This window comes from Sorex araneus, chromosome 2, assembly GCF_027595985.1.
Source record: "Sorex araneus isolate mSorAra2 chromosome 2, mSorAra2.pri, whole genome shotgun sequence".
Lineage (NCBI taxonomy): Eukaryota > Metazoa > Chordata > Mammalia > Eulipotyphla > Soricidae > Sorex > Sorex araneus.
The window spans coordinates 140,417,590-140,444,454 of NC_073303.1; the positions used below are offsets into that span (position 1 = coordinate 140,417,590).

General features: G+C 38.7%; 1 protein-coding gene across 3 annotated transcripts in view; it reads left to right on the forward strand.

Moving 5' to 3' along the window:
• IGSF11 (immunoglobulin superfamily member 11) overlaps positions 1-26,865 on the forward strand; it is a 169,894-nt gene that overhangs the window by 29,360 nt on the left and 113,669 nt on the right. Inside the window, exon 2 of one of the 3 annotated variants that reach the window (XM_055128441.1) lies at positions 5,883-6,031. The exons of the other annotated variants lie outside the window; for them this stretch is intronic. The gene's annotated coding sequence lies outside the window, so the exon portion shown is untranslated. The remainder of the gene's footprint in view (positions 1-5,882; positions 6,032-26,865) is intronic. 3 annotated transcript variants of the gene reach the window in all.

Below are 26,865 nucleotides of genomic sequence, written 5' to 3' on the forward strand. Positions count from 1 at the left end.
ACATGATGTTACTTGGGTGCTTGTCTATAGTCAGGATAGAATGGATAGAAGGATTTAAGGGGATAGAAGGGGCTAAATAGACATGGCGCAGAAGGAGAGGCAAGCCCCAGGGACTGTAGGGAGCAGTAGAAAAGCCTTCTAAGGGTTTTATAGAGGAATTGCTTAAGTTTGCTCTCAGCAATTTGACTTCAGGTAAAGTGTGGCGGATCAATTGGGTGTAGAGTTGGAGGAGGGAGATTAGTAAAGAAGTCACCATTACGCCAGTCTAGTATCATATGAGATTTCATGTGTTGATAAGTTAAAGTCCAAGAAGACATTCTCTCTTTTTTTAAGTTTTTTTATTTTATAAGTCAGTTCACAATATTTGATTACATTTAATATTCAAACACCAATCCCACCACCATTACACCTTCTTACCACCAAATTTGGGATGTTTCCATTCCAAACCCCAATCTCTATCCCCAAACATAACCGAAAGAATATATTTTGTGTGGTCTGTTATGAAGAACTACTGAACATACTTACAAAATGTGTGTCCATATAGGAAACAGTGTGAAGATTGTTCTATTTTGGCAGGAGCCATTAAGACATTCTATAGGATATCTCTAACGTCTTGTTAAAGTATGGGTGATATTAGCTTTGATATATATATCTGAAGATATGTATAAATGCCTATATATATTTACCTCTATGATTTGTTGCCTACTTTCTGAACCCCATAAAATGTGGTGTGGTAATTATGGAGAAAGAGTAGGGAGTGCCTTATGATGCGGACGTGCAGTCCAGGAATATGTTCACTCATATGTGAGGCTCGGCCCAAGTGGGTGGGAGCGGCCTGGAGCATGGCGGCGGTTGGGTTGTGGAGGTTTTTGGCTACCAGGGCTGGGTCCCTTGGGGTGGGGAGGGCTCTCACCCGTCCCCCTCTGGGGCGCCCCAAGTGGAAACAGCCTGGCACAGAGTCTGGTGGCATGGCTATTGGGGCCTCATTTTATGCTCCCTTCCAGGAGAAGCAGCCGTGGGATCTTGAGGGTGGCTGATGAGGAGATTATCTGGCGCTGGCAGGACATGGCTTATGGGAGTGACCCCTGGGTTGCCAGAGACTGGGGGAAATGGGCAGAGGATCTCTGCTTCGGGGTCCCATTGAGCCCAAAGTCCAGGGCCACAAAGTTCCGCACTACCTGGGTTCTGTGGGACTGAAGAAGACATTCTCAATTAACGTGAAACTTAAATGGCTGAAATCTAGCCATATGTTTGAGGCTGAAATCTAGCCACTTATGGTTGTTTTCTGCCACTGTTAGTGACCAGATCAAACAGTTAAAATCTAGATCACATGGAAAAAGAAGAAATTTAGTTTTAACTTAGTAGTACTCATCAGAGCACATCGCTTTGTTGGAAAAGGGAGATAAATATTAAAACATTTAATAGAAAATCTTAACCATAGTGAAGCACTTATTGAGGAATTACTTTTAGGGTTGGGAAATACAAGAAACTCATGTTCACTTTGGTGGTGGTGGTAAACAATAAATTTGTACATCAGTACTGTAAACTTAATACTATTATAAATGTATTACCTAACTCTAATGAGAACAATTAAAGAAGAGAAAACTGTCATTCTCAGAATTGTATATAATGACAGTTTCTCTTTTCTTGAATTTGTCTTGAGAAGTTTCTGATGATTTTCCATTTTCTCTATTTCACAGAGGTCCCCGAGAATCTCAGAAAATCTATTGACCTCAAGCCTAAGCTTTGCCAGATATTCTGATTAGGCTGTATCTTGCCTTTCCGAGGACAGGATTCTCTTCCTTCACCCTGTAAGGAGAGGGCAGCCCACTGCTTCTCTCTGCTCCCCCAAAGAAGTGTATGAACTAAGTGAGCACCTATTTTCTTCACTATAGTTTCCTTATGCCTTCATGGAGCAATAGATTTTCAAACATAATATCTGGTTTCTTAGTATAATTTCAGCATAGATATAAAGCATGATTCATTTTTGTTTGGTGGATATTAGAACTTTTATTATTATTATATTGTTGATACCATGATTTTGTAGAAGGCTGTTTGTAGGATATTTCTGTGACTGTCCACCCATTACCACAGGAAAAAAATTAAATAGGCCCTTCAGTGGGCACTGGTGGTTTTTGTTAGCTGATGGTGCTCAGAAAGTCCTCCTGATTCAGTACTTGGGCTTGCTTCTGACGATCAAACCTGGGTCTCCTGCATGCAAAGCATGAACTCCAGCCTGTTAGGCTAGCTCATCATCTTCTCCACTCCCCCCCCGCCTTAATAAGTGTCGATAAGGTTCAGTACGAAAATATGCATCCTTTTAAAGACTGCAGTTCAGGGCCATAGCAATAGTACAGTGGATGGGGTGCTTGACTTGTATGTGGTTAATTTGGATATGATCCCTGGTACCCCATATGTTCCCCTAAGCTCACCAGGAGTGAGTGCAGAGCCAGGAGTAAGCCCTGAGTACTGCTGGGTGTGCCCTCCAAACAACAAAAAAATGAAGTATGCAATTCACTGACAGTTATTATTTTTAAGCGAATCTGCTATTGCAATGAAGAAATGTTTTGGACCAGGAAGTGGGTCAGTGGTAGAGCACTTAAACGTGGCTTGTATGAGGCCCTTGGTTTGATTCCCAGCAAAGAAAGAGAGGAGCTGGGGTACTGAGAGATGGATGGAGGGAGGGAGGGAAACACCTTTATTTGCCCTAGGTAATCCCCTGTCTCCTTTTGCATCCTCACTCCCTCTGCTCCAGGCTCGGGTGTCCACTTAACCTACTGTGACTGTAGTGTGTTAATATGCATTTTACAGATATTTTTGAAAATGGAATTATACCATTTACATGATTTTATATTGACCTTCATTCAGTGTAATGATTCTGAGATTTGTTCATGTTTCTGTATATATCAGTAATTTTTTTTTTCCATGACTGGAATCCTTTTCTATGGATATACACTACATCTGGTTTTTCCCATCTCATACTAAGGAAAATTTGATTATCTATTTCCAGCTTAGTAACTACTGTTTCAGGGGTATTTGTTCGGCTTATTTTCAAATTTGGGGGTTTAATGCCTATGAGTAGGATATTGGTGCATAAATTTCTAAGAAACTCTCAAAATGTTTTGCAAGTTTCTTGTCATTTTTTTTGCCTTCATAGCTAAGTGTTGTTTCACACATTGCCAAGGCTTGGTATGATCCCTTGATATCTATTGATATCTGTTATCATCGGGTTAGGGATTCTGTTAGGGATGTAGGGATTGTTGTCCATTAGGTTGTATCTCTTTTCTAACGTGTTACTGAACATTTCTTTATGTGCTTAGTGATTATTCTTAGACTTTCTTTGGCAAAGTTATTTTATTATTTTACCCATTGAGATACTAATATTCTTAATACCGAGTTTGCAAGTTATTGTTATATCCTGGGTACCATGTTCTTTATAATATATATTATAAATTATGTACATAATGAATATTCTTTGTCACTGTGAGTTTCCTTTCATTTTATTAGTGGAGTCTTTTGAAGAGAAATTGTTTTTAATTTTGAAAGTTAAAATTTTTTCTTTCAGAGTTTGTATTTTGTGTGTCCTAAGAAATCCTGCCCAAATTTGAAATTTTTGTTTTAGTCTAGATTTATAGTTTCAGTTTTTACGTTTAGGCTGGTAATCCATTTTGGATTAATTTTTGGGTATGTTGTGAAGTTAAGGAGGATGTTAATTTATTAAATAGTTGCTAGAGTACTGTTATTTGAAAGATGTTCTTTTTCACATTTAGTTGATAATTTTTATTTTATTCTCTTTAACTTGTCTTTGCTCTTTAGCTTGTTTTGGTGGAAACTGAAGTGACTAAATTTAAGCTTCCTTTCCCTTCATTATACACATATATAACTATTATATTTCTTTTAAACAGTTTTTTCTTTCACATGATTATATGACATTTTTATATGAATTCAGTTCAAAATATTTTCAGATTTACATGTGACTTCTTTTATAATTGATTTCTTGAAATTATGTTCTTTAATTTCAAAGTATTTGGAGGTTTTCTGAGATGTACTACTATTACTATTTCCATTTTTAATTCCTTTTTTCCAGAAACAACTGTTTATAATGTGATTTCTTTTAATTATATTGAAAATTATCTTTGTATAAAAATGTATATATACTTTATGAATGTACCATGTGCATTGAAAATATGGATACTCCACAGTGATGGGGAACCAAGGTGATTGATAATGTTGCTCTGATCCTTTTTATCACTGTTAATATTTTGTCCAGTGTTGTTAATTGATAAAACTAATGGAGAAGTTAATGTGGAGCTATTAATATCTATTTTGAGCTATATCAATTTTGGTCTATATACTTTGAGGGTATGGTATTAGGAATATACAAATTTTGAATTGCTTATGTCTCCCTGATGGGCTGGAGCGATAGCACAGCGATAGCTTTCGCCTTTCACGCGGCCAACCCATGTTTGATTCCTCTGCCCCTCTCGGAGAGCCCGGCAAGCTACTGAGAGTACGGAGCCCGCACGGCAGAGCCTGGCAAGCTACCTGTGCATATTGGATATGCCCAAAACAGTAACAATAAGTCTCTCAATGAGAGACGTTACTGGTGCCCGATTGAACAAATGGATGTCTCCCTGATGAATTAATGATTTTGTTATTATACATTGTTTCCTTTTATCTTGGGCTATACCCTTTCTTTGAATCTTTTCTCATGATTATACTTTACCTTTCCCTATTTTTAGTATTTTCCATTTGCTTGGTATTTATTTTCCCATTCATTCATTTTAAACTTGGCTTGTAGACATATATATCTACATATGTGTACATACATATACATATATGTACATGCATATATGTGAGTCTCTTTTTGCTTCTTAATATATTTGGATAATTATATGTTGACTTATAAAGTATTCTTTATTTTGACTTTTTAGTTTTTTGGATTGTACTATAGATCCTTAAAATTATATACTTAGATTTGGTATTGTACCATTTCACATATAATAAAGAACCCCTGCAGATCCAGAAATTCGTTTAGACTGACTCCCGTTGTCCATGATGTTTTCATATGTCCCCTGGCCACACACACATGCGTCTGTGCACAAACAAACACACGTACACACACCCAATATATTTTATAAACCCAAAGGCAGTTTATTATATGAGCATAAAGAAATTAAGAGTAAGATAATTTAATATTTGGATAGAAATAATTATTTCTGGTGCTTTCATTTATTCATGAAGATTGTTTCCCCTAATCGTTCCATCCTCCCTTTTTTCCTCCTGAATTCATAAAAGGCTTTATTAAAGGAAAGGGAATAAAGGCAGGGAAGTTCCAAGATTATGAGAGGAGTCCTTAAACAAGGGTTCCCTCATCATTTTCTTTTAACATAAATTTTGTGATGTCCAGAGATAGCACAGGGGCTAAAGTCCTTGTCTTGCATGTGACTGACCCCGTTTTGACCTCTGGTGCTGCATCTGGTCTCTGAGTGCCATTAGGGATGGTCTCTGAGCACAGAGGCACTAGAAGAAAAGTCCTGAGCACCACCAGGTGAGCCCTCCCCAGCAAAACGATAGAAAAAGAACATTTAAAAATAGTTCTTTGGCATTTCTTATTGTGCATGGCTGCTCATGACAAATTCTCTCGAGTTTCTATATTTAAAAATGTGTATTCTTTCATTCTTCAAGAATTTTTTTCTGAATATAATATTTCTCGTCTGGCTATTGTTCTCCTTCCCCTTAATACTATGAAGATATCATTCATAGCTTCTGTGACTTTGTAGACATCTTCAGTCACCGTAATAATTTCTCGCTGTGTGTTTCCTTTTATCTGACAGCTTTTAAGATTTTCTTTTAGTTTTTTCTTCTTTTTTCTTTTCCAGAAGGCGTCTCCTTCCAAGCAGCACTTAGGGTGCCCAGGGACCACTCCTGGAGATATTTGGCTGGATGATTTAAAGCTAGGACTGGAGAATCATAGCTTCTCAGGCCCTGTGGTTCTGGGAACTGCCACCCTGCTGGTCCCAAGGGCCAGGTAGGACTGGGACCAGATTGGGGTCCATGCATGCAAAGCATGCATATTTGACTTCTATGCTATCTTTCCATGCCTTATTTCGGTTTCGTTTTAATACTGAATACTTAAATACTTATGGTCTTTATTTCTAAGAGTAGTTTTATTCAAATTTACTCTGTTGGCTTTTACTAAATTTCTTGAATTTGTAGAATTTTAGCATTTTTTCAGGGAATTTATAGTCATTCTTTTTTTGGGGTGGGTGGGTCGGTGGGTTTGGGCACCAGCAGTGTTTATAAATATTCCTGGTTCTGTGCTCATAAGTGACTCTTGGCAGTGCTTAGGGAAGCATGTGTGGTGCTGTGGATTGAATCAGGATCAGCTGCATGCAAGGAGAACTCCTTAACCTCTGTGCTATCTCTCCACACCCCTGTCGCCATTAACAATATTTTTATCTATGTATTTGTTCTATTTATTCTAATACATCTACTGTATAACATCTTGCACACATTTCTAAGATTCAGCTACTGATTTTTAAAATCTTACTTATCCTCTTTAGTTTGCATGATTCTTATTATTCTATCCTTTTTGTGCACTGATTGCTCTCTTTCCATTTTCTTTATCCTCTATCCTGCATTTAAACTTATTGAATGCATGTTAAGTTTTTTTTTCTTTTTGGGTCACACCCGGCAATGCACAGGGGTTATTTCTGGCTCTGCACTCAGGAATTACCCCTGGTGGTGCTCAGGGGACCATATGGGATGCTGGGAATTGAACCTGCGTCAGTTGTGTGCAAGGCAAACTCCCTACTTGCTGTGCTATTGCTCCAGCCCCCACGTTGTCTTTTTTCCCCTAGTTCTTGATGGTCATTTTGTTCTTTTAAAAGTATTTTCTAACAGTTCAGTGGCAGAGTGCACTTGCCTTATATGTGTGAGACTCTTATTCATCCTGGAACCACCAAGTATCTCCGCCCCTGTCTATTTTTTCTTAACATAGAACTGTGGGTTTCCTCTATTTTCATTCATTATAATTTTTTGATGTAACTTTCCCTCATTGTCATAATTATTGTAGCTATTTTTAAATCTTTGATAACTCCAGCCAGCATCTGTTCCATTGAGGTTATTTGTTAATTTTCTTTTTCTTTGAGAATGAATTCAGTTTTCTTAACCTTTTTTATGTGAAGTAGTTACAGACAGTATTCTAGGTGTGGTATATTGTTGGAATCTTGTTCCTCTCAAGTTCCTTGCTGTAAAGTGCATTGCTTTCTTTTTTTCTTTTATCTACTCAAGTGGCAGCTCTGTCATCTTGCAGTAGTGGTGTCTCAGCATTTCAGTCTGCTAATTTCTGACTGCAGTAGTGGTGTCTCAGCATTTCAGTCTGCTAATTTCTGACTCTTGCCTCAGTGGTCAGCCAGAAACGGGGCAATATTTATCATTATTTATTATTATTATTATTATTATTATTATTTGCATTGTGCGTTTTTCATTCTCTGGTAAACTTTATTGCTTTTAGTTCTGGTTTCTTTTTCCAGAAAGATGTAGGATTTTCATTTTTCAGCTTCCACATACTGTAGCCACCATGGACGGTGGCTCATACCACAGTGTAGTTTAATTTGGTCTGTCTCATGCACACAGGCTCCAAGTGTTTATCAGGAATGTGGGCAGATTCTTTTTTTTTTTTGCTTTTTGAGTCACACCCAGTGATGCTCAGGGGTTACTCCTGGCTCATGCACTCAGGAATTACTCCTGGCGGTGCTTGGGGGGACCATGTGGGATGTCGGAGATCGATCCCGGGTCAGCCGCATGCAAGGCAAATGCCCTACCTGCTGTACTGTCACTCCAGCCCCTGTGGACAATTGTTTTTAATGCCATGTGTAGTGTTTGTTCTCCCTGGCTGGGTTTCTCCTTCCCAAGTGTCTTGTTTCATTGTATGGTAGCTTTGGTTTTCCTGAACTCTGTTTTCCAATTCTTCTGATTATCCTGACTGATTGGCTGTTTTCAGGGTAGAGTAACAAACCCAAAACTCAACCCATGCTTGTCATTTCTTCCAGGTTTAGAGTTCTCTCCAAAATGTTTGCTTTCCTCACTTGCCAGAGCCACTGGGCAGGTATTTTATACAAGGCTGGCCAGAGTTAAATTTGTTAGGCACCTCTTCTTCCACTGTCTAAGTAGATCTTACAGTGATTTCCTTCATCTATCAGTAATCTCTAAGTAGGGAAATTGGATTGAATGATGTTAAGTTTTTCTCTTTTGTAATTATTATAGTGTAGTTAACATGGCTACAATATTATTTATGGTTTTGATGTACACTGGTTCTATACCTCACCACCATCAAAGAGTCCAGTTCCTTGAGTTTAGAGTTATATTTATTTAAGGTTAATAGATGGGTGTCTTTGGCTATGTTTGAGAGCTATGAAAAGAAGCATCTTCTTTTATTTAGTTAAAACATTTTTGTCTTGATTAGGTACTATGATTTATAATACTGTTAGTGATGGCTTTATGTGTCCATAATTTTAACACCACATCCATTCACCAGTGTGCCCATCTCCCCATCCAAGGTCCCCGGAGCCCCCTCCCCCATTTTCAACCCCACTCCCAAACTCAGTTTTGTAGGTCAGTTTTCCTGTTGTGTTATCTTTGCTCCTTTTTGCTACTTGCTGTTTATCTTGAGTCTCACAATTAGATACACTTACATGTCATAGTCAACCTCCGTTTTCTACAAAGATGCCACATACTTGTACATACTGTTTATCTGTCACATTTTATTATTTTGCTCTACTATAACTTGTCCTCATATTAATGAATACTTAGATGATTTCAAATCTTTTATACTTGGTAATTAAATGAATAACTATACTTTTCTCACTTTGCATTTGAAACAATGTAGTTTATTTAATTTATGTAAATTTAACTCTAGAATAAACTTCATACTGACTTGGGGTATATTGCATCCTTTTATTTTTTAATTTCATGAACATCACTTTCCTTTCTCTCTTGAACGTAATTGGTGCCTCTTCTCCCCACCCTCCCAATAACTTTTTTTCACTAAAAAATTAATTGCTAAATTAAAGCATTTTTCAAGTTTTAAAATTATGTTAACATATTTTTGGGGGAATGACTGTAGATTAAAGTATATATTGAGGGTCTGGAGAGAGAGTACAGCTAGCAGGGCATTTGATTTACATATAGCCAACCTGGGGTCAATTCCCAGCATCCCATATGGTCCCAGAGTCTGCTAGAAGTGATCTCTGATTGCAAAGCCAGGAGTAAGCTCTGAGAATTGTGGGTATGGCCCAAAAAACAAAACATAAACTGTATATTGAAATTTAAGGTTTGTGTGAATGCCTCAAAAATACATAAAAATCTTTAATTGTTGCCCAATGTTTGTAAACCCAGTATTTTATCTTATTTGTAATTTTAGGGCTTCTAAAGTATAGTAACATTTTAGTAGATATTTTGATATATATATTTTGATAGTCTTTAAAATATATATCAAAATATCTAGTTAATAAAAAATCCAGCATTTTATATTTACTTTCCATATTTATCCCCCCATTTGATTTTTTTATAATAGTTTTCTGGTCTCTTATGTAGGTTAGATTTAGATTTTTTTTAAAAAAAGTTTAATTTTTGGGGCTGGAGCAATAGCACAGCGGGTAGGGTGTTTGCCTTGCACTCGGCCAACCTGGGTTCTATTCCCGGCATCCCACAGGGTCCCCTGAGCACCGCCAGGGGTGATTCCTGAGTACAGAGTCAGGAGTGACCCCTGTGCATTGCCGGGTGTGACCCCCCCAAAAAAGATTTAATTTTTATTTTCATTGTTTTTATAATAATTATTTGCATTCAATATTTCAAAACCAATTTCACCACCATTGTATCTTCCCACCACCACCCAAGTCTGCCCCGTAGGCAGATACTGTCACTGTCATTGTCACTGTCATCTCGTTGTTCATCGATTTGCTCGAGCGGGCACCAGTAACATCTCCATGTGAGACTTGTTGTTACTGTTTTGGTCATATTGAATATGCCACGGGTAGCTTGCCAGGCTCTGTCATGTGGGCAAGATACTCTTGGTATTTTGCCGGGCTCTCTGACAGGGGCGAAGGAATCGAACCTGGGTCGGCTGCATGCAAGGCAAACACCCTACCACTGTGCTATCACTCCAGCCCATAGGCAGATACTAAATGATTATTTTGTATTGCTTGTTGTAAATCATATGAGATGTTGTGTGGCCACAAATGCGGCTGTGTGCTCCTGGAATTCTAAAATTTTTAAATATTTGGGGTCTGGAGGCATCTCTGCAGCGTGCTGCTCTCTTCTTTTTTTTTTTTTAATTTTTTTTATTAGTGAACCACTGTGAGGTACAGTTACAGATTTACAAACTTTTATGCTGGCATTTCAGTCATACAATGATCGAGTACCCATCCCTCCACCATTGCCCAGTCTCCACCACTGTTGATCTCAGTATCCCTACCACCCCCCCCATCCCCCCTCCCCACCCTGCCTCTGTGGCAGGGCATTCCCTTTTGTTCTCTTTCCTGTTGGGTGTTGTGGTTTGCAATAGAGGTATTGAGTGGCCATCATATTTGGCCTATAGTCTGCTTTCAGCATGCATCTCCCATCCTGACTGGGTTCTCCAAACACTCTTTACTTGGTGCTCCCTTTTCTATCTGCGTGCTGCTGTCTTCTGATATTTATTTATGGGTTTCTGAATCATGGCCCTTAGTGTGCTTAAATGGTGCCCAGAGGCTGTTTTTGGGTGTGGCTTACAAGGAACAGGAAGGAAAGGAGCCCATGCCTAACTCTGGAAGGCTGGAGGTTTCAATCACTGGTCCTGCATACCTGGGTTTTCTGTGTATTCATCTTCATATGTGGGGGGTTCAGGCCAAGTCTGTGAAGGTCGGCTGTGAGTGTGACAGCTATTGGGTTCTGGAGGTTTTCAGCTGCCAGGGTTTATTTGGGGCAGGCGGAGGGACACACCTGCCCCCCTCTGAGGTGCCACTGTGAAATCAGCATAGTGCAGGGTAGGGAGACATCTCTGCAACATGCTGCTTTCTTCCAAGAGCATTTGTGAGTCTCTAGCAACAATTTTTTTTAATTGTAAGAATTCGACCAAAGAAAGTAATATACAGAGTGGTAAAAATCATCTTGAGTTGAATTTACAAGATTTAATGTTTGTGGACCGACTGACTTCATGTCAATCATTTTTATGTTTTCTGTACTTAGCCAGTAGTTTTTATGGATATAAATTATGTGCAATCCAAACATAAATCACTTTAAAACCTTAGGACCTTCAAAGTCACCAGGATTTTATCTTTGATCACCTGAAAAACAAATCAGCTAATTAGATTATAAGCTCATCAATCTTACATTTATTTACTGTCATAATGTTCCCTGTATCTGTAGACAGAGGTTCTCAAAATATTCTGTTTTAATAAGAAGTTTAATAAAATTTCAGTAAAATTTTAATTATTGACTTAAAACTAAAAGATATACATGCCATCATTATTTATTAACCTTGAAAGATTTTATGTAGTTGTTAAAAAAGACCAACAATGGGTAAGTCAGGAATAAATAAAGATATTGGGGACTCATTACTCTCTCTTGCATCTGTATTTGGAGAAGTAATTGTTACTTCTCAGAAACCCTGAAAGTGCATAGCATGTATTTGTCATGCATAGTGTTTGATAATAAATTATTGCACAGGGGCATAGGGCCCACAGTACATTATTATTGTCTTCAAAAAAATCCTGACAGAGTTCAGTTAGGACAGAGAAGGGATCACTGTGACAGTGATAGTTGAAAATGATCACTGGACAAGAACTGAGTGCTGATAGGAGGTAAAGTGATATGCATGATACCTTTTCTGTAACAGTAATGCAAACCACAGTGCCTTAAAAAATAGGAAAACTAAGGGGTGGGAGATGTGTTTACTATAGAGGCAGGCTGTGGGGGACAGGGCTGGGGGGGCAGGAGGAAACTGGGGGCATTGGTGGCAGGAAATGTACAGTGGTAAAGAAATGGGCATTTTTCACTGTATGACTAGAACCAATCATGAACAGCTTTGTAACTGTATCGTATGGTGATTCAATTAAGAATATTTAAAAAAATATAAAGAAAATACTGATGGTGGTCACTTTTTGAAGCTGTTCTTCTGGGTCAATATGAGAGGGCAGGTGGTTTCTTTTGTATATATTTCTTAAGTTGTGAGCTCAGTTGCAGAAATTGTGAACCAGATTAGAAATTACTTAGGAGAGCTTTCAGGGTGCAGACTTTCAGGCATCACTCATTCTGAGTCAGAATAATTTTTGGGAAACTGATAGTGAACTCATTTGGGAATTGGTGAGGATATCAGGGCAGAAATGTTGTGAAAATAATTCTGAGATAGTAACCAAATAGGTTACTATCAGTAGGATTTGCTATCAAATTGTTTTTTGCACAGCTCCAACTGCTTATCTAGAACTAGATAGATGATTTTTTCTTGTCCTTGAAATGCCAACCTAGACCTTACCCAGTGTTACAAAAGTTCAGATTATAAGTACACTTTAATCTTTTCTAAGAAGCTGAAGCTTTTGCTGCAGGCTTTATTAACTTAGTTTGTGATTATCTAAAATAGTCTTAGACATGTTTACCATATATAACTCTATGCTAGTCATGAAATATTCAGACCAGATGTCAGTTAGGATCCAAGCCCATATTGCTCTTTTCTAGTAGGGCAAACCTATTTGGATGTTCCACTGACACTTGAAATGTTATCAACCTGTACTTAAATTCATCATCTTGTCCTATATCCCAATCTCCTTCATTCTTTCAGTGTTCTAAGTGTTAGGTGCTGAGTATCCCAAGGTGACTATAACAAGATATGCTTCCGGTACTTATATTTTTGGTGCAGTGGGACCCTATTAAACTGTTTTATACTTTAAAAAATCATATTTGTGTGTAGAGTGGATTGGATGGAGCTCAGAATAGTGGTCAAGAATGTTGGAGAAATCCAGGGCAGATCATTGTGGCATTAAGCAGAGTTATAATAGTGGCGACAAAGATGAAATACATTTTTAGAATTAGGATCAGTGGAACGTGGTGTGGAACTAAAGTGTGAGGTTGGGGGAGCAGTTGTCCAAGGTGGTCCTCAGGTTTCATATTGAAGCCCCAGTCAGGTGCCTTATAGAGATTACTAAGTGCAGCATTGGGTAACAGTTTTGTAGTTAGAGGAACTGCTCAGATTCAGTTTTAGAAATTATTAAGTATAAAATTTTATTGAGAAAGTCGAGCATTTCTGTAAATTTGCTTTTACCAGTGAAGTTGTTCTTTTTACTCCAGTTTAAAAGCCTAAAAGGCATTCTTGATTATTTTTTTCCTCAGTCCTGTGAATTCTATATTTCTTCAGAGATTCCTGAACACTTCTTTCCCCTTCTTCATCATTTCTGATTATTTTATATGCTGGCCCTTTTTCCTTTGGATGGTTTCTGTAGTTTTCTGATTAGCCTCTAATATGTTGTTTTTGCCTCTCTTTAGTCTATAGTTTTCTATATCAACTTCTCAGAGCAAAAAGTGCTCATTAGTTGGGGGGTAGGAGTGGGATCGAGGACTAGTGTCCAAATAGAGCACTCCATTGTTCTTAACCAGAAGAGCATTGCTTTTTGCTTATTATTATTATTTTTTAACCTCTGTAGTTTCTGTAGCACTGTCGTCCCATTGTTCATCGATTTGTTCGAGGGGCACCAGTAACATCTCCATTGTGAGACTTGTAACTGTTTTTGATGTATCGAATATGCCACAGGTAGCTTGCCAGGCTCTGAGAGGGGCAGAGGAATTGAACCAGGTCAGCTGCGTGCAAGGCAAACACCCTACCCGCTGTGCTATGACTCCATACTGTAGTTTCTGTATACAATTTTATTTGAAAACACTTTAAAAATAGTTATATAGTTAATTAACTGAAGTACCCTTGTCCTAGTGAATCTTATAATTGCTTGGTGATACTTATAAAATAGATCTGATTATCTCACTGGTTTAAAATCCTTTAATGATCCACTCTCTTTTTCAAACATAAGGCTTAAAATCTTTAGGATTATCAAAGAACTTTTCATGATTTTGCTTTCGCAAACTCATTTTCTGATACTGTGTCTTGTTTACAAATTTCACTTGGGGGAGGAAGGACTCTCAAGCAGTGCTCAGGGGGTCCTATGGACTCTCCTGCCAATACTTGGTCATCTGGACTGGATTGTTTGATGCTAGGGTTGAGGATTCAGTGCCTCATGGTCCTTTGATGCTCAGAACCACCAGTGTCACCATGGCTGTGCTCAGGGGCCTCCTTGAGCCATACACAACAGTGTTTGGGGACCATGTGGCATCAGGCATTGAACTGGATTCCCACACTGGCACCCCTAACCTCAGTGCTATTTCCCCAGTCCCCATTTCTAATGTGTTTGTTTTTTGGGGCCACACCCAGCAATGCTCAGGGATTATTTCTACGTTCAGGGGCCACCCTGGCAGGTTAGAAATTCATCTAGATTTCTGGGGATTGAACCCTGGTCAGCCGTGTACATGGCAAGCATCTTGCCCACTGTACTTTCTTCCAATTCCTATTTCCAATTTTTTTAATAGTCTCTGAACCTCGTTCCTACATTCTTTCCTTTATTTCCTCTTCACACCATTTCTTTCTACTGTCCTTAAATGCTCTGATCAGTTTTCTTGTTTTTATTATACCTTTGTGGGTCATCTCCATAAAAAACCCTCTTTTATTGAAGTGATTTGCATACTATAAAATTTACCTGTCTAAAATATACTTTGATGGTTTCAGTATACAGATTTGTACATTCATCACCATAATCTAACTTTAGAAAAATTTTTATCAATCTAAAAGACTTGAAACATTAGCAGTTGCTTTGTTTTCTGTTGTTCCCTTGTGGAACTGGGTAACCACTAATTCTTTGTTTTCTAGTCAGTGGTCCACAGCCTAATTCAGAGAATGTGAAAGTCCAAGGTGTAGAAATATTGAAAATCATCCACCTGATTTACTTCTGTCTCTATAGAGTGAATTATTTGGGGGCTTTCATATCAGTGGAATCCTAAGGCATGAGGTGTCCTTTTTGTTCACTGAGTTTGAAGTTTCTGAACTTCATCTATATTTTAACATATGGCAATACTTCTTTGTTTGCTAAATAACATTACACGGACAGGTAACACATTTCTTTACCCATTTATTGGTTGATGGATTTTGAACTTGTACCTTTCTGCAATCATGAATGTGAGCATTTGTATGTAAGTTTTTGTGTATGCATGTTTCTGGAGGGGGGGGTGCATGTTGGGCCATACCTGTTGGTCTCTTTACTGAAAGTGTCATTTGAACCATCACTGTCACTGTCATCCTGTTGCTCATTGATTTGTTCGAGCGGGCACCAGTGACGTCTCTCATTGAGAGACTTATTGTTACTGTTTTTGGCATATCCAATAGGCACGGGTAGCTTGCCAGGCTCTGCCGCGCGGACTCGATACTCTTGGTAGCTTGCCAGGCTCTCTGAGAGGGGCAGAGGAATCGAACTCAGGTCGGCCGCATGAAAGGCGAATGCCCAACCGCTGTGCTCTTGATCCAGCCCATTTGAACCATATGCATTTTATTTTGTTTTATTTTTTTTTTGATTACATTCCATGTTTCAACACACAACTCACTACCGTTGTTGGGGTTTCCCCCCAAAAAGAAAAAGACAGTCCTATTGCCAAGGAGGCATTTGATAGTTCTCCATTGCTAAGAATATAGAGATATTAAGTCCCGCTGTTTGTTACATAACTTTTCTTTTTCCCCCTTGCCCCGCGCCACCGAGTTCACGCCTGTTTAGTAATCGCCACGCTGTCTGACAAAGGGAAAAAAACCGAAAAGGATGGTTATTTCCCGTCATCAGCAGGCGTGGGGCTCTGGCTTAGTTGATAGTCTAGTAGAGTGTCTGCAAGCAGTTTCTGGAACCAAAGGTCTTGCACTGGTATCGGCTCCGGCTCGAGATTCCACCAGCGTCCTACTGTTCCATGTACATAATTTCCCCCCTTATATCCCATTCCCACGCCACCAGGTCTGTTTGCTTAATGGACATCACACTATGGTTGACGCCACGCCGCGTTTCTTCCCGAGAAAGAAGAAAATTTCTTTTCAGCTGGCGTGGGGATATAGCTTAGTTCAGTCTAGAGAGATGGCTACCACTTTGATTGCCTTCAATATTTCAGCAAAAGACTTACTATTCTTGTTAGGATCTCCCACAAAAGTCCGACCCATTAAAAAGGAACCATTACATATTGCTGATGCTAAGATGACATTAGGTTGCGCTGCCGCGGCCGCGCGGTTTTGGGTTTCTGTATAAAGTCCAGGGAAAGTACAACCAGAAATAACATCACTACAAACTTTTACCCTTTTATGGTGCTCATAAGATGGAGAAACCTAGAGAGAGGCTCGGCATCTCCATTTTGCGCTCAGAAAGCCGCAGACCCTGCGCTGTGCTCGGGAGGAAGGGGTTGAGAGAGAGAGCTTAAAAGAATTGGGGGATGCCCGGTTTCCACTGTCTCAGCCCGCTGTGGGTTCTCCGATCCCGTGCCGGAATTAGTTCAGTGGGCTGCTTGGAGTCCAAGGGCACTTCCTTGGGCTCTTCCATCATGCTCGCTCTGCAGCAGGGTCCAAAGGGCACCATATGCATTTTAAATTTGAATCAAATTTATAGTTTTTTTTAATTGCTTGTACGTTTGGTATGTCTTACTTTTGGGATCAATTTTACAAGTCTGTCTTTTTCCCTAGAACATTCCTCCCATTTCCAAGGTAGCCATGGAATGATTGTAATTTATTTGAGAACCTGTGAACTTCTTACAGTGCCAGGAGCAGACTCATAAAAACTGAGTCATCAGCTGGGTGAAGATAATGACAGTCCTTCCACTTTGGGAGAGAAATTTGGTGAAATTTGATGAAAAAATGCTTTTTAAATGTATGTACAGGCTTCATACATTTAAACAAAATGTTCAAGGAATACCATCTGGATTGTCACGTCTTAGAATTTTAGATTGTAACTAAACTAAGTGTAATTGCTAAGTGATTTATAAAAGGGAGGGAAGATTTGAGAGACACCTGCTTGTGAGGAATTTTCAACTGATATGTTAAAAATTTAAAATGCTCACTATAGTAGTATATTTTATTTATTTCACTTTTTTTGGAGTATATGTTCTTTATGGTGATGTCTGTTGCATTTCCCTGGTCTTCCTCTTACTGCCAGTTTAAGGAATTGCTTAATTGTTCATTCTTGCTGGAAAGTACTGATTTCCATTTGAATGTAACAGTCTTTTTGCTAAGACTTTCCTGTGGTAGATTCAAGCTAATACAAGAAGCCTTCTGTTTGTGGACTGAATGTTCAGCCAGCCGTGACTCAGTCACTATTATCAATGAAGCTTATTCATCACTTTCCATGCTAGTGCATTGTGCAGGATTTTCAGAGGATCTTGAAGACTATAAATGGAGAGCTTTCTCCTCTGCTTACCTCCATGCAATGTTGGTATTAAGCAGTTCTGGTCTCTGTCTTTTCCAGATCTTGTAGATAATTATATCTTTTTGTTTTATGTTGATTCCCAGTAGTGTCTTGCAATGGTAGGCACTGGTTGTCCACTTTCTAATAACAAATTTTGTTCATTTTTTTAATAATAAAATGACAGTTAAATACTTAGTTTCTTGTTTTCTTCTAAGATATAAACATAATTTTCATGTTCTCTTCTCTAATATGTGAATACTCATTGCATATACATTACTATTTTATGAAGATACGGGTAATGTTAATGGTTTTATAAAATAGAACAAAGTGGAGACTGATGATGTTAGATTAAAAACTTATTGCAATTTAATTAAACTTTTTGATATTTATTCTTGAATGTTTAATAATATTTACTCTTGAATTGTTGAATGATTAAAACCATAGATTAATTGCTGAGTTTTCCACATGTATACATAGAGTTGGAGAGGTATGAACCTAGACATGATCAGAATATAAAACTAGGCCGGTTAGAGACCTTGGTACGATCACGTGCCCTGAAATATGGCTGGTGGTTGCTACGTGGGCCTGAAAATGACAATCACATCACCATGATATGGAAATGGGTCTGTTCCACAACGGTGGTGTAATGATAATGGTTTTCCCTGTCTGTGCACATTATTTCTCGATGGGAATAAATATCACTGACAGGACAGTACTTGAAATGCTCCTTACTTCATCTACCTACAGGCTTACCTTTTCCAAAATATGTCATAAAAGATGGTCTCTGCTTGGCTTTCATTCCTCATTTTTGCTTGTCACAGGACTCACAAAGCCTGTGATACTGACTCTAAGGAAGAGCAGAATTCTGGGCTTCCCTGGAATCTGCATTTGATTTTTTTTTTTCTTTTTGGGTCACCCGGTGATGCACAGGGGTCACTCCTGGCTCTGCACTCAGGAATCACCCCTGGCCGTGCTCAGGGGACTATATGGGATGCTGGGAATCGAACCCAGGTCGGCCGCGTGCAGGGCAAATGCCCTACCCGCTGTGCTATTGCTCCAGCCCCTGCATTTGATTTTGAAGGTCTACACGGCCCCTGGACACTGGGGAATTCCAGAGATGCTACTTAACTCAGCAGGTTTTATTTGATCGGATCAAGTTTTCCCTTGGAATTTTAGGAAACACTCATTTCTTCTCTCCAAGAGGCCTTCCTTCCCTGTCCTAACACACACACACACACACACACACACACACACACACAAACACACACCCATGCACCTCTGAATTTTCTTGAAAATTCACGATTTCTCTGGATTGAAAATGAGTTTAATCTGATATTCATTGAATTGAGTATTTCAGGTGCTCTGTAGTTCAGATGTAATATTTGCAATAACTAAGTAAAGAAGGTATGTAAAGAAATGAGTTGCCCTACTCCCTTTTGTATCTTCCAAAGTATAGAAAATGATGCTTTGTAAATCTGCATAGTAAATGTGCTGGCTACAATTTCTTAACCCATTCTTCAAATATCTATATGTATATGTACGTGTGTATATATATGTATATACATGTATATACATATTAGAATTTTCCAACATAGCTTTCAAAATAGAGAAAATTTTGCCACCTCATCAACATTCACTGTGCTTGAATTTACAGAGCATTTATATTTTCATTCTACAACTTCCCATTTTATACTGGTATGTTTCCTGTCAGTAGTCCACTTACCTTTAATCTTATAGATATTGTATAAATCATGTCACATGTTGATAAAAATGAACAACTATGTAATTACAAATTGAGTCATATTGATAAGTATTGATATTATACAATAGTACATTTAAGACATTTCTCGAAGCTATCCTCTATCTTCTGTCTTCCTTACCATAATACATGTTCTAGTAGAGACAAAGGCCAGAAATGTTGCTCCATGGTTGGAAGCCTGCCTCATGAGCAGGGGGAGAAGGCAGCTGGGATAGAGATGGTATCACTAAGTCAATGATGATTGGAGGGATCGCTCGGGATGGGAGATGTGTGCTAAAAGTAGATAAAGGACCTAACGTGATAGCCTCTCATTATCTGTATTGCAAACTGTAATGCCCAAAAGTAGAGAGAGAGTATGAGGGAAATTGTCTGTCATAGAGATAGGGGGAGGGCTAGAATGGGGATACTGGGGACATCGGTGGTGGAAAATGTGCACTGTTGGAGGTATGGGTGTTTGATCATAGTATGACTCAAACTCAAACATGAAAGCTTTGTAACTATCTCATGGTGATTCAATTAAAAAATTTAAAAAGAACCATGTTCTCTTCACACATATATGTTGTAATATGACTTCATTTAAACAATCTCAAATCATATGTGCAAGACCTCTTCCCATTCTTAGCACAAGGGCTTAAATCGCTCCCTACTGTAGGGCACTGGTATAGAACTAGTCACATCACAGAAGTGGTTACTTTGAGGAGAATGTTTGCTGTCATCTACAAATGTTTTTTATTTTTATTTTTAAAAAGTGTTTTTTTATTTTTATTTTAAAAAAGTATTTTAGTTTCAATTTTTTCTGGTTTAATTGACTTAGTACATGTATCAATACATTTCTGTCCTTAATGGCGTGCAGTTTTCATACCTCTCCCTTTCACCCCATTTTATCTATCTATTTATTTATTTATTTTTGCTTTTTGGGTCACACCTGTCGATGCAGAGGGGTTATTCCTTCCTTACGCACTCAGGAATTACTCCTGGCTGTGCTCAGGGGACCATATGGGATGCTGGGAATCGAACCCGGGTCGGCCTCCTGCAAGGCAAACGCCCTATCTGCTGTGCTACTGCTCCAGCCCCATCACCCCATTTTATTCATCAGAATTTGTATTTTTTGGAAGGTGTATTCACCTATTTTAAGGAGCTTGGAAGTTGCCCCACTTTCTGTGATTTTGAAAGCTATGTTGGACAGCACTGAGAGCCTAAATTCTAGTCCAGGCTTTGCAGTTGATTGACTGCATAATGTTAGACAAATCAGACTCTTTTTATAACTTGTGACCTCAATCAAAGATCCAGACATGATTATTTTTGTGGTTGTTGTAACTCTACCCTTTGGTCCTCATAAGGATCAGTGTTTGCTTATTTTGCTGTTTGGCTTTTAACTCTGGTGGGGATCTTTATAATCATTATATACTTTTTGTGCCAGCAATTACTATATTATATTGGAATTTTTATTTGTTGTTGATTTTGCCTCCTTTCCTATTCCTGTAGCTTCCTCAAAGACATTATATTCTTATTTATGTTGCCCGTTCTTGGTGTGATGTCTGATTTTATGGCCAGTTAAATGTTGGCTGACATGTTTAACTCTGTCCTTTGTTTTTACCAGGTGAGGCACATTGGTGTGGTTGTATATTTGATACCCAATTAATATATTACAGAACATTTATTGTAGCAGTCAGAAAGCTCAATTAGAGTAATGCTGGTCAGATTCATGTGTAAAACAGGTGAGAGTTCTGGTTATTCATTAATTGCTTTCCTTAGAATATCTAATTGATTATTAGCTTATGAAGGATCTGAATTCCACTGTCTGTGCCTTCTTGACCTCTGGCAGGAAAATTGTAGATTCTCTGCCCATAGACTGCCCAGCCCTTCCTGGCAGGCTGCCAAGAGTACCAAGTCACATGCCCAGTGAGTTTCTGCTTTTTCCCCTTTCTTGTCTTTTTCAAGGCTGCTGTTGTTGGGCTCTCTGCTTACTGCCCTGAAATGCAGCTCTTGTACTTTTCTGGGTGATGAATTCCAAACCTTGTTCAGCATCTGATGCAATCTCTATTGAGGCTGGATACCTTCACTGAATAAGCCAGGCAAAACTTTGACACTTTGCCACCAGGTAGGGTATCAGGTCGGGTTGATTCTAATGCTCACACCTGGACTCAGACATTCAACATACAGTCAGAGCCACGGCTTGGCACACAGTGTCCCTGGCCCAGGGCGCATCCTGTGAGAGGCAGCTTGTTCTCGCCCATATTCTGGAGCAGGGAAGTCCTTGTCCTCAGGAGGAGGGAATCCTCATCCTCAGGAAATGAGAAAGTGAAATAACTTTCACACTTGGCTCTCCTGGTTGGGCATTTCATGTTGATTCTATTTGCAGAACTCAGCCTTTTGTCTGTTTGGAAAATCTTTCATAGATCAAAATGTACAAGCAGTCGGTACTCTGGGTTATATTTGACACAACTATAAATGATGGTGTTGGATTAAAATAGTTTGCATATTCAGTGGGCCAGTTTTTCTGGTCCACATGTTTATGTGATGGTTTACAAAGGTTAGTTTAGTAGATAGACATCTAGTGGAATGAAATAATTAATGCCTAAGTTTACTGAACCTTCACCTGAAGGTTAACCTGAACTTTCCTTAGCATGGTGTTCTAAGTAACAGTCCTGATCTTAGAATGGCCCTTTTACCCTGAGTCATCTGTTCTACTAAGAAATGTGGATAAAAGAGAAAACTGTGAAACAAAGAGAACTTAGAAGTGTTTTGTTTTTAAATTGCTCCTTCTTTCCATCTAGCTTCTATTTTCTCTCTTACGTGTGAGACAATGTTGAGTTTATGGGAAAAATAATATTTAAGTATTTACCCACCTTGACCGATCCACTTTCCAGCTGTGCACATTGAAAGAACTTCTTACCCTCTCTGAGTTGTAGTTTTCTCTTCTAGATATAGGATAATGCCTCTCTTTATTTGACAGTTTTTTTAAGTCAGTATCATCATAGAATGCCCTTTGTGTGATGTACTGAAAAAAAAACTGTAATAAAGGATTCTTTTCATTTTCCTGTTAAACATGTAAAATACAAATCACAAATTTCTCCTGAATCTGTATTTAAAAACTTGGAGAAAATGTTTCCAATTGAATCAAGTAGAAATTGAGGTACTTAGAAGTATACAATTTAGTTCAGTGAACATTTCTTCTGTACCAGATTCTCGGAGAGGAGGAGACTTCTTGGGGCATGACTCATCTTCTCAGCACTACAGATAAGTCAGCTGCTGCTAAGAATATGGTCCATGGTGTAGCATTGTGGCTCGAATGCTAAGTGGTGGGGGAGGCACTTGCTAGAAGGAGGGGAGAGGGAAGAAAAATCAGAGAAGTGTTCTTTTGTTTTATGTTACCAGTTCTTTTTCTCTTCCAAATTTATTTAAATGTTGTGGTTTACAAAGTTGTTCATGATGCATTTGTTACAAGCATTCAGTCCATCCTCAATCCCACCACCACTGGGCATTCCCTCCATTATTGTCCCCATTTTCTTTTCTTTTTTATTGAATCACCGTGAGATACGTTACAAAACTTTCATGTTTGAGTTTCAGACATACAATGATCAAACACCCATCCTTCCACCAGTGCACATTCTCCACCACTAATGTCCCCAATATACCCTCCCTTTCCAACCCTCTCACTGCCTCTATGGCAGACAATTTCCCCTATACTTTCTCTCTACTTTTCTGCATTATGGTTTGCAGTACAGAGACTGAGAGGCTATCACATTTGGTCCTTTATCTACTTTCAGCACACATCTCCCATCTCGAGAGATCTGTTCAATCATCATTGATTTAGTGATCCCCTGTCTATTCCTGCTGCCTTCTCCTCCAGCTCGGGAGACTGGCTTCCAACTATGTAGCAATATTCCTGGCCGTTGTGTCTAAAGTCCTTGGTGTCAGTCTCATATTATATAATTTTATATTCCACAAATGAGTGTAGTCATTCTATGTCTGTCCCTCTCTCTGACTCATTTCACTTAGCATGATAGTCTCCATGACCATCTACTTATAAGCAAAATTTATAACTTAATCTCTCCTAATAGCTGCATAGTATTCCATTGTGTAGATGTACCAAAGTTTCTTTAAACAGTTGTCTGTTCTCGGGCACTCAGATTGTTTCCAGATTCTGGCTATTGAGCACAGTGCTGCAATGAACATACAGGTGCAGATGCCATTTCTATTGTGCTTTTTTTCACTCTCAGGCTATATTCACAGACGTGGTATTTCGGGTCATATTGAAGCTCAATTTCTAGTTTTTGAAGGAACCATAATGTTTTTCAAAAATGCTGGACCAGTCAGAATTCCCACCAACAGTGAAAGAGCATTCCTTTCTCCCCATATACATGTCAGCACTGTTTGTTCTTTTGAATGTGTGCCAGTTTCTGTGGTGTGAGATGATATCTCATTGTTGCTTTGATTTGCATCTCCCTGATGATTAGTGATGTAGAGCATTTTTTCATGTGCCTTTTGGCCATTTGTATTTATTTTTTGAGGAAGCTTCTGTTCATTTCTTCTCCCCATTTTTTGATGGGTTGAAGTTTTTTTTTTCTTGTACAATTCTAGTAGTGTCTTGTATATCCTGGGTATTAATCCCTTATCAAATGGGTATTGGGTAAATATTCTTTCCCTTTCTTGGACTCTCTCTGTACTTTGGTTACTGTTTCTTTTGAGGTGAAGAAGCTTCTTAGTTTGATGCAGTTCCATTTGTTTATGTTTGTTTCCACATGCTTGATCAGTGGTGTTTCATCCTTAAAGATGCCTTTGCTTCATTGTTATGGAGGGTTCTGCCTACATTTTCCTCCATGTACCTTATGGATTCAGGTCTGACATCGAGGCCTTTAATCCACTTTGACCTAACTTTCGTGCCTGGCATTTCAGAGTTCATTTTTTGCAGGTAGCTGTCCAGTTTTCCCAGCACCTCTTGTTGAAGAGGCTTTCCTTGTTCCTCTTCACATTTCTTGCTTCTTTATCAAAAACTAAGTGATCATATGTTTGAGAGTCTGGGACTACTGCTTTGTAGTACAGTTTGAAGTTGGGGAAGGTGATGCCACCCATCTTCTTTTTCCCAAGAATTGCTTTAGCTATTCGTGGGGGCTTATTGTTCCATATGAATTTCAGGAGTGTTTTGCCTATTTCTTTGAAGAATGTCATGGGTATCCTGATTGGGACTGCATTAAATGTAGTCTTTGGGGAGTATTTCCATTTTGTTATTGTTAATCCTCCCTATCCATGAGCAGGGGATATGTCTCCATTTCCTAGTGTCCTCTTTTATTTCTTGAAGTAGAGTTTTGTAATTTTCCTTGTATAAGTCCTTCGCCTCTTTAGTTAAGCTGATTCCAAGGTATTTGATTTTCTGAGGTATTATTGTGAATGGGATTGTTTTTTTAACCTCTCTTCTCTTTCATTATCTGTCCCCATTTCCTCAGCCAACTCTCAAGCCTGCCCCTGTAGCAAGCTCAGAATTATTTATATTAATCATTACCATGAAATGGCTAATGGAATTATCAAAAAATACTTCAGTAAAAAATATTTGTGAAAATTGTTATTTCTCACCATGGAAACACCGAGTCATTGTCTGAGGCCATGCTAAGCTGTTGTTGCTAAGTTGAGCTTTCCTTGCTAATGCTTTTCTTAATCGAGCTTAGTTGACTTTGTTGATACTGGGATGTTAGTATTGTAGAATTTGCAGATGTGGTGTGACCACACACTCGAGAAATCCAGAAAGTTTAACTGGGCAGTGAGCTTACATGGTGGCAGTGGTGGAATGTGGGTGTGGCTGCTGGGGCTTCTCAGCCATAATCCCATGGTGTACTTGAAATTTTTGGTGGTTTAGAGTTTCCGAAGAGCTCAGTCATGAGATGGTGGAGTTGGGCTGGCCATAGCTGTGGCAGCAGCAGTTGGAGTGTGCGAGCCACTGCCTGACTTAAGCAGGATTGGGACTTGGCTCCCCCCTCCCGGAGTCACCCCGGATGGTGTATCTGAGAAATGTTTGTGGCTAGTTGATCTCTTTCAAGATTTAATCATGAGTCTGTAGCTGGGCTGATAGGTGAGCTTACATGACAGTGAGGGTGGAATCAGGAAGAGTTCTTAAAGGAATAGATTAGTATTTTGTTACTTAAAAAAGTCAATCCGTCCACAGTATTTTCTGAGTGGCAAAGGAGATGGCTTGACAGGCTTCGAGCACAGTGTTTTGCAGGCGAGAGGTCTGGGTTTGATTCCTAGGCACCGCGTGGTCCTGAGGAGCCCCCAAACACTGCCAGGTGTGACCACAAGCAACAAAAAAACCAAACAATAAATGCACAACAGCTATTGCCCAACCAAAATATAATCAAACAGTTAATTAGTAATGGAAAAATACCACAAATTATTGGAATATTTAGAATTAAACGATACATTTCAATCTGTGGATAAAAAAGAAAAAATGCTTCCCAACAATAATTAAAGTATTTTGAACTAAGTTCTTAGAAAGCTTTGTTAAGTGCTTGTTTTTTTAAAAGAAACATTATTGATAATCTAGGATTTCCCACTTAAGAATCTAGAAGAGGAAGAGCACAATAAACTCCATTTAACTGAAAACTGAAAGAAGTTTTGTGGACAAAGTCAGAAAAATTTTGAGGAACCAATAGTCAGTGGAATAAAAATGGCGTCGATAGGGTAAAACATTGATAAAACTCCAGCAAGACTTAAAAAGGAAAAAGGAAAACGAGACAAGTTGCTGGTTCAGAAATAAAATAGAACTCACTGTGGCCTCCCAAACATTGGACGTATTATAAGGAACTACTGTGAACATAGGTTTGAAAATGTGATTTAATGAAACTGTTGAAACTTTCAGACTACTCTACTCTGACTTACCCAAAATAAAACAGACAACCTGAAGAATCAAAAATATTATTTTTTCACAGAAAAATAAGATTAGTTAAAAATTCCAAATATAGGGGCTGGAGCGATAGCACAGTGGGTAGGGCGTTTGCCTTGCACGCAGCTGACCTGGGTTCGATTCCCAGCATCCTATATGGTCCCCTGAGCACTGCAAGGGGTAATTCCTGAGTGCAGAGCCAGGAGTGACCCCTGTGCATCGCCGGGTGTGACTCAAAAAGCAAAAAAAAAAAAAAAAAAAAAAATTCCAAACATAAAATTTAGAACTAAAAAAAAAATCTAAAATTTAAAATTCTCCACACTGTTGAATGAATGTAACAAAAATAATTGTAAACTTGAGAATCGGTTATTAATATTCTCCTTTCCTTCTCCTTTCCTACACATTTTATGGTTTATTTTTTAGGGGTTTATTTTTGATCATTTTAAGTAGGGTTACTTTTACTTTTTTTTTTAAATAGAAGTCTCTTAAATTGCTTTTGGGAAGGTAGTGTGATGACAATGATTTTCTTTAACTTATTTGTCTGAAAAAATCCTAGTTTTCCTTTAAAATCCAAGCAATTATTTATTTGGGTAAAACATTCTTGATTAAAAGTCATTTACATTCTGGGGCTGGAGTGATAGCACAGAGAGTAGGGTGTTTGCCTTGCACTTGGCCAACCCGGGTTCGATTTCCAGCATCCCATATGGTCCCCTGACCACCGCCAGGAT